The following is an 8,424-nucleotide window of genomic DNA, read 5'->3' as shown; positions in this document are numbered from 1 at the left end:
ATCCACCAAGTTCCTGCTCTTTTCATTCACAACACACTCTAAAGAAGAATTTCTACAATGCTCCATGTGCTGGGGCAGCAGGCTCATATGAAGATTGGTGATTTGGGGAGCAGGAATGGAACTTAAAGATCAGCTCATCTGTCTCTCCTATTTAACAGAGAAGGAGGAATCAGAGGGCCTGAGATTTGTGACTGGGAGCGTTCTGATGAGACAGGACTAGGACCTGGGCCTAGATCTCAGCCCCCTTTCCACTACTGTACGGGTTCTCAGGACCCAGGCCCACGTGCAGGAGTCTGTACATCGCTCATGGACCCCCCAAGAGCTGGGACTTCACCACACCCACTCTCCTATTTCTGAGTATTTAAAACACACAAGACAAACTGTAGTAAAAAAAAGATAAGCCTATTTGTCAGGAGAGTGATAATGTCACCTGCAGCCCTGGTTGGTGCCTTCCTGGCAATATTAACTTTCTTAAAACCTGATCCCACGCTGACAATTTTCAGAGTTTGTTCCCGACTTCCAGCTCTAATGCCAACTCCATAGAATCTCCTGGACACCACCAGAATCCCACGTTCCTGTACACAACCCTCCCTTTATCCACGTCACCCTCTCCCCACTCCTGTTCCCTCTTGATGGTCACCATTCTGTTGTCTCTATCTGTGAGTTTGGTTTTTTGTCTGTTTTGTTAGCTCGTTTGTTATTTTTGGTTTTCTATTTCACATATGAATGAAATCAGTTTTTGTCCTTTTTCATCTTTAGTGACTCAGTTCATTGACAAATAGCTAATATTTATTGCATATTGTATTCAGGCACAGCGTGAAATAGATTGCTCTGAGAAGTAAGCCCTTGAATAGCTAAGAGTCTTAAATCTGCACACTGAAGTCCCGCACTTAAGCAGCACAGGAAACACGCAGTTTCCTAAGAACTGGGGGGCTTCTGAAGAAGTTGTGATAGCTCAAGTAGGTTGATATTCAGAGCTTCTGAAGTTTGCACGAAGACACCAGGGCAAGAGTCTGTCCCCAGACATATGTCACCGAAATCAGCACTGCACAGAGCATTCCTGACTTTAGAAGCCCCTGTCCTAGCTTCCAGGTGTCCGCATGGTCACCAAGAGCCCATCCAGCCAGGCCAGTGCAAGGCCTGGAATAGGCTGCCCTCTCGATGCACTGGTCGCAGGGCCACCTCGTGTTAGCATCCCCTCTGCGCCTTTCCCCGGTCAGGCGCGCTTTGAGTCCACTCTTTCAACAAAGGTCTACAAAGGGCTCAGTCAGGACTGCGCGCTGTGCCAGAGACAGGAAAGACGCAGTGAGACAGACCCCGCTAACAGATCATAGGACGGGCAGGTGCAAATCCCAGGCTTAGCTGCAACAGATCGAAAACGGGCAGCTCCCCCAGCCTTGGAGTGGGGCTTTCTGAAGACTTATCCCAAGAGGAGGTGATGTTCAAGTTTTAATCCTAAAGGAAAGTGGTAGTTATTCAAGCTAGGGTCCTGGGGGTAGAAGAAGGAAGGGCAATGTATTTTTTTCTAGTATTGAGGTCAAATGAAAGAGAAAATAGTATAAGTGGGGAAAATCCAAGTATTTTAGTATGATTGGAATATCAGGGGTGTGAGTACTGGCTGAGATGAAGAGTGTGGATGGAGTTGGGATAGAACGTGGAAGGGGAACTTAGGGGGAAGTGATAAGGCTCAGATCACAAAGAAGTGGGACACGTGGGAGGGAGTTCAGAGTATGTACTGAGAGCAACAGGAGACCGCAGTAGGTTCAAATGAGGAAGTGACAGATGGTTTTGTAAAAGAGCCATATGGATGCGGAGGACAGACCTGAAGGTGGGAGGCTGACCCGCAGGAGATGAGAGGCCACACTAATGACCCTCGGGTGAGAGGTCCAGATGCCTGGAGAGAGGTGTGGCAGCGTGGACAGAGAGGATAAAGCAACCTGAGAGGGATAGTCACTCAGTGTGCTGCCTGAGGGAGAGGGAGCACCCTGGGGCGGCATCCAGAGCTCCTGCCTGTGGCCCCCATCAATGAAAGGCAGAGAACTGGAGACTTGAGGCCCAGGCTGAGTGGAGGCACCAGCTGCAAAGCCATAGGAGACTTTGTGGCAATGGTCATCAGGTCTCCTGGGTTAGGTCTCCTTCATCCCACTGCCCTGGTGCAGAGCGCCCTGCTGCTGCCAAAGCTTCCTGTCTGCCTGGACTTCCAGAATCGTTGTGGGATCATTGTGGGACGGGATATAGAAATCTGATTATTCACCAAAGCCTGTCTCTTCGTGATTCTCAGCGGAGTTCATGGGAGTTTTCCTGCTGAACTCAGGGACAGATATAAACTGACTCTGGAACTAGAGAGGAAAAAAATCCTCAAGCCCCAGACTGCACTTTATTGGGTTGTCTTTGGTGCCTTCTAGTGGCAATGAACTAAATTACACATTCTAATCTCTCAACCTCCCCCCCACACACACACACACTCTTTCTCCCCTCTGGCCCTCAATGCTAAATTGAGTCTACAGCCAACAACTTGCAACACAAAGGGTGATTTTAGAATCAAAGAGGGACCCCAAACATCCATAAAGAAAAGCACCAAGGGCTTGCACATGCTCTTTTACACAAAATCCAAAGGAAATCTCTCACTCACTCTGCCCTCTAAACTAGAACCCTCCCCACTTCGGTTTCTATGACACTACCTTCCAGTTTTCCTCTTTCAGGATAAACGATGAAGGAGCTGAGGCAGGTTTGGTGAGCCCTACTGAACTTTAGACGAGAGTTAGCTTGTGTAAGAGCAGGGGGGGAGAGAACAGAATTAGACACCAGAAAGGCACTGCAATCATGTGGATGCAGAGGGGAGACAGGCGAATCCTGTCCCACACAACCTATGCCCCCCCACCCCTCCCCTACCGAGGAGGGAATGCACGCTCACCTGGCTGGACAGCATGTACCTAAACTGTCCTTTGCACCTACTGCCTAGGGGTACTCAGACTAGACAGGGGACAGCTTGCACTATGAGTAAACGGTCCTTATTGAGCAGATGACATAGCCCAGCCTGGGAGAACTTCCTGCAGAGAAGCCTAATCTTTCCAGAGGCCTCTCCAACCTCTGCAAGCAGTCAAGAGTCAAGATCATTTTCCCACAGTCGGGCCATGCAATGACCTTCACCTGGACGTTCTTAGGCATCCCTGTAATTTAAATACCTGTTCCATTACATGGACCAATTCAGTAGCAAGAGGCCTGGAGTTGCTATAACAGTTCGGTGTGATTTTAGAAAACATCCTGCTTTTAGCGAGAAGACAAGAGTGAGCCGATATAAAGAGCAGACAGCTATTGATTAAACTTGTGGGGCTTCACACTCATTCCCAGGAGGTGGGAACATATTTGCCTTCTATCAAGTTCATATCCAAGTCAAAACTATTCCCATCTCTGCTAGCTCAGTCTTGAGCCTGCGTATAGAGACCACTCACCAAGGAAGCGGCTGACATGGGTGATTTTACTCTTTCTCTCTCCATTTGGGAAGCGGGTGTAAGACTGAAACTTTGATTTAGACTCAGTGGACCTTTTTATACTGGAAATGTCACACAACAGACCATGTTTGAAGGAATGCTTACCATCTCTTCTGACTCCAGTCCGTTCAATAAACTAGTAATTACTACATGGTAGATGACAAAAATGTGAGGTTCCTTCAGAAGTTTCCCCTTCGATCCCAGTGCTCAGAGTAGCCGAGCAGGTGGTTGGGAGGTCCCTCCCTTGAGTGTAAAGTGAAAGGCTCAGACAAACTGAGGGAGGCGTGGCTCCTCCTGTAGAACATGGGGCAACCCCCAAACAAATGCAACGACGGGTGTGTCAGTGTTGTTGAAAGTCACGAGAGTTCCTTCATTGAACTCCTCTGAGCTCAGTTCAGCTGAACAGACCCTTAGCACCTCGAGCTCCACGGAAGACTGTGCTAATCTTCCAGGTGACAGTGGAGAGTGTTGGGTCCAAATGGGTATGATTTTGAACCCGGGGAACATTTGACAATGTTTGGAGACACAGCGGGTTGTCACAACAGGAGTGAGGGGTGCTGTTGCATCTAGTGTGCAGAAGCCAAAGTTGCTGCTAAACGTGCTCAGAGAGCCCTTGACATTGACAATAAAAAGCTGTCCAAAGGAGTGACGTCATAGAAATGGCACTGTGAGGAGCACGACCGAAAAATCTCCCCAAAATTTCAACAAGTTCATCAACCAGAGACAGAAAAAATCTATCCTTCAGCACCCTGAAGACAAAGGTAAGGTTGAGCGAAAAATTGACGAAATATATGATCAACCCTGAAGGAAATAAGTAGGAGGGAGAAACACTCTGCCTTCTTCACTAACCTGAGCAAAGGCTGCTTTCACTTGGAACTGAGAGTTGGGAGGAGCTAGGGGTGTGGAGGTAGCTAGGCTGTGGCACGGACTTTCGTTCAAGCTGAGGAAAGAGTGTGCCTGTGGTGAATCAGTCCACACAGGCAAGCACCTGCACGCGAGCAACCCGGCCACCTGCACGCCCCGCCGCAAGTGGCCCAACCTCCCATGCACAACCTCCCACGCTCGGGAGAGCAGCCCAACAGCCTGCGCAGGCAGAGAGCAGCCACCCGCACACGAGCAACTGCCCACGCCACAAGCAGCAGCTAGCTGCCAGCGGCGCTCAGAGAGTGCGCCAAGGTGAACTTCCCTACACCCGAGCTTCTCTAGATGGGCAGGGCACCTCACCCAGCCATTCAAGCTAACAATCAAGCGTTGGGGGAGGGGCACACGGGCAGCTTGCAGTCCTTTCTGGAGAAATTCGGTGGATCCAATCGCTGAAATTAGCTTAACCCACAGGCTGCTCACCTCCCAACTGACCTATGCGGCTCTCATTGACAAGATATCTCTCAGTTCAGCTATCCAAGACAAGAGGCGTGATTTTTTTAGTGCCTCTTGCTAAAGGGGCGGGGGCAACTTCTGATTGGCAGAGCTTTCATACTCAGGGATATACGCTAAAAAGAGGGACTTGGCAGTGTTAAGACCTCCTGTACTGCAGGCAGCAACAAGGGCATCTTCTTCCCAGCCTAAATAGGTTACAAAGTGTGGAAAGCCTGGGGAGAGTGGTCCCACAGAGTGCTAGGCATGCTGAACAGGCCTGAAGGCTCAAAGAAAGTCACCTTGAAAGCAATTGGCTCCCAGCCCCGCCTGATTACGCTGGCTGCTCTGACTGTCAGAGCCTTACCCAGAGCCCTGCATTGAGTGGGGATAGAGTGGGGATTTTTCAGCTCTTTGAGCCTCTTACTCTCCAGGCAGAGGCAGTGGTAGCCTCATAGCTGGATCATCAGGCTGCTAATTCAGAAAGGAGAGACTAGGAAAAAGGCTCTGGGAAAATGGACTCTCTCATTGTTGGAGCCTGCAAACGCTAACAAGCCTTGACTACCAATGAGACCGAAGCCAAATATATGACATTGCCGTAGAGTCTCATCAACTGCAAATCCCTACCTAAGCATGCCACAGGGGCAGATCCTGGGGTACAGAGTCACCGACCAGGAAGAGGGAGAGGAAGGAAAAAGGAAGAAAAAGTTAACCTCTCCAATTCAAGAAAAATCCACAGACTTTATAATTTGTTCCACTATTTTTTTGTTTGTTTCTTTCATCTTCTTGCCTTTATTAGTATTATTTCTATTTCCTCCACCTTGGTCCTTTTATTCTCTGCCCGTCTTACTCTTTCCTTTTCTTGAACTACACTACCCATAAGAGTTTCATTTTATTTTCTTTCTTCTTCCTTACTCTCCATGAGGGTTACACTCCAAAACCCTTAACTCTCTCTCTCTCTCTCTCTCTCTCTCTTTATTTTCTTTCTTTTTTCTTCCTTTCCTTTTCCCCTTTTTCTTGTTTCTCTCTTTCTATTGGTTTCTTCTTTTCTCCTTTTAATTTTCCTCTCATTCAATCCTCAATAACAAACAAATTATTTAATTTGGGACTCAAGTTTTTTTGTGGGTTTTTTGTGGCATTTTGGGTGCTTTTTACTTCACTTTTTAACTCATTAGCATTCCTCCCAACCCAGGATCTCCATTCTATTCAGTCTTTGCTCCACATAATACAATAGTTTTTTTCCCCCTTTTTCTTGTTTCCCTCTTATCCCTCTCATTATATCTCTTAGTCGACCATCACTTACAAGCAAATAATTTTATACTTGACCCAAATTTTTTCATTTTTTGCCTTTTCTGGGTCCCTACTTCCTTTTTGGCCCCTTGAACAGTTACCCCCAACTCAGGCCCTCCATTATAGGCAGTTTTGTTCCATTTAGCATAATTTAATTCACAGTTTATCATGATATTCTCCTAAGGAGGAGGGAAGAGGAAGGGAAGAGAAGAAAGAAAAGGAGAGGGAAATTATAAATTATTATTGGGTTTTTTCCCAATTTTTTTTCATTTTTTTTACTTTTTATTATTTATTAATTCTCATTAATCATATCAACAAGACCACCCTCATGCCATTAAGAAAAAGGAAATCAAATATCATGGATACAAAAGATAGAGAAGTAAAACAGATAGATGTGGAAAAGACTATGGAGAAAAAATTTAATATATTGGAAACCTTGGAGCTAAATGACAGAGAATTTAAAATAGAAATCCTAAAAATACTCAGAGATATACAAGAAAACAGAAAATCAATTTAGGGACCTCAGAAAACAACTCAACGATCACAAAGAATATATTACCAAGGAAATTGAAACTATAAAAACAAATCAAACAAAGATGAAAAACTCAATTCATGAACTGAAAAACAAGGTAACAAGCTTAGCTAATAGAACAGGCCAGATAGAAGGTAGGATTAGTGACATAGAAGACAAGCAACTTGAGGCACAACAGAGAGAAGAAGAAAGAGACTCAAAAATTTAAAAAAATGAGAAAGCCCTACAGGAATTGTCTGACTCCATCAAAAAGAATAACATAAAAATAATAGGTATATCAGAGGGAGAAGAGAGAGAAAATGGAATGCAGAATATATTCAAACAAATAATAGATGAGAACTTCCCAAGCCTGTGGAAAGAACTAAAGCCTCAAATTCAAGAAGCAAACAGAACACCAAGTTTTCTTAACCCCAACAAACCTACTCCAAGGCACATCATAATGAAGATGGCACAAACCAACGACAAAGAAAAAATTCTCAAGGCAGCCAGGGAAAAGAAGAATACAACATATAAAGGAAGGCCTATTAGATTATCATCAGATTTTTCAGCAGAAACTCTACAAGCTAGAAGATAGTGGACCCCAATATTTAAAGCCCTGAAAGAGAGGAACTTTCAGCCAAGAATACTATACCCATCAAAGTTATCCTTCAAGTACCAAGAAGAAATAAAAACATTCACAAATACAGAAAAGATGAGGGAGTTTATTATCAGAAAACCCCCGCTCCAGGACATACTAAAGGGGGTTTTCCAACCAGATCCAAAGGACAAAACAAAACAAAACCACAAGTAAAAGCTCCACCAAGAACACAATAAAACCAAATTTAAACCATGACAACAAAAGCAAAAAAATAAAAGGGGAGAGGATGGAGATTAACAGTAGCAAAGGACGATGAAGTGCATAAACACTCACAAGATAGGGTACTACACAATGAATATGGTAGGTACCCTTTTCATTACTTAATGGTAACCACACTTGAAAAAACCACCACAGAAGCACATGACTTTAAAAAGGTAGCAACAGAGGAAAGAAGTATGGAATACAAACAAACAAAAACAAATGATAAAAAAACAAAAGAGAAGAATCAAACAAGATACAAAACTAACAGAGAGCAATTTATAAAATGGCAATAGGGAATCCACAAGTGTCAATAATTACACTAAACGTAAATGTATTAAACTCACCAATAAAAAGGCACAGAGTAGCAGAATGGATTAAAAAAGAAAATCCAACTGTATGCTGCCTACAGGAAACTCATCTAAGTAACAAAGATAAAAACAAATTCAAAGTGAAAGGCTGGAAAACAATACTCCAAGCAAATAACATCCAAAATAAAGCAGGTGTAGCAATACTAATATCTAATAATGCTGACTACAAGACAGAAAAAGTAATCAGAGACAAAAATGGTCATTTCATAATGATTAAGCGGACACTGAATCAAGAAGACATAACAATCCTTAATATATATGCACCAAACCAAGGAGCACCAAAATATATAAGACAACTACTTATTGACCTAAAAACAAAAACTGACAAAAATACAATCATACTTGGAGACCTCAATACATCGCTGACGCCTCTAGATCACTCATCCAAATAGAGAATCAATAAAGATATATTGGCCTTAAATGAAACATTAGAGCACCTAGATATGATAGACATCTACAGGACACTTCATCCCAAAGCAACAGAGTATACATTTTTCTCTAGTGTACATGGAACATTCTCAAGAATTGACCATATGTTGGGCCACAAGAATA

The sequence above is a fragment of the Saccopteryx leptura genome, chromosome 1, assembly GCF_036850995.1.
Source record: "Saccopteryx leptura isolate mSacLep1 chromosome 1, mSacLep1_pri_phased_curated, whole genome shotgun sequence".
Taxonomy (NCBI): Eukaryota; Metazoa; Chordata; class Mammalia; order Chiroptera; family Emballonuridae; genus Saccopteryx; species Saccopteryx leptura.
The sequence above is the reverse complement of the archived record's forward strand: the minus strand, read 5'-3'. Positions refer to the sequence as shown.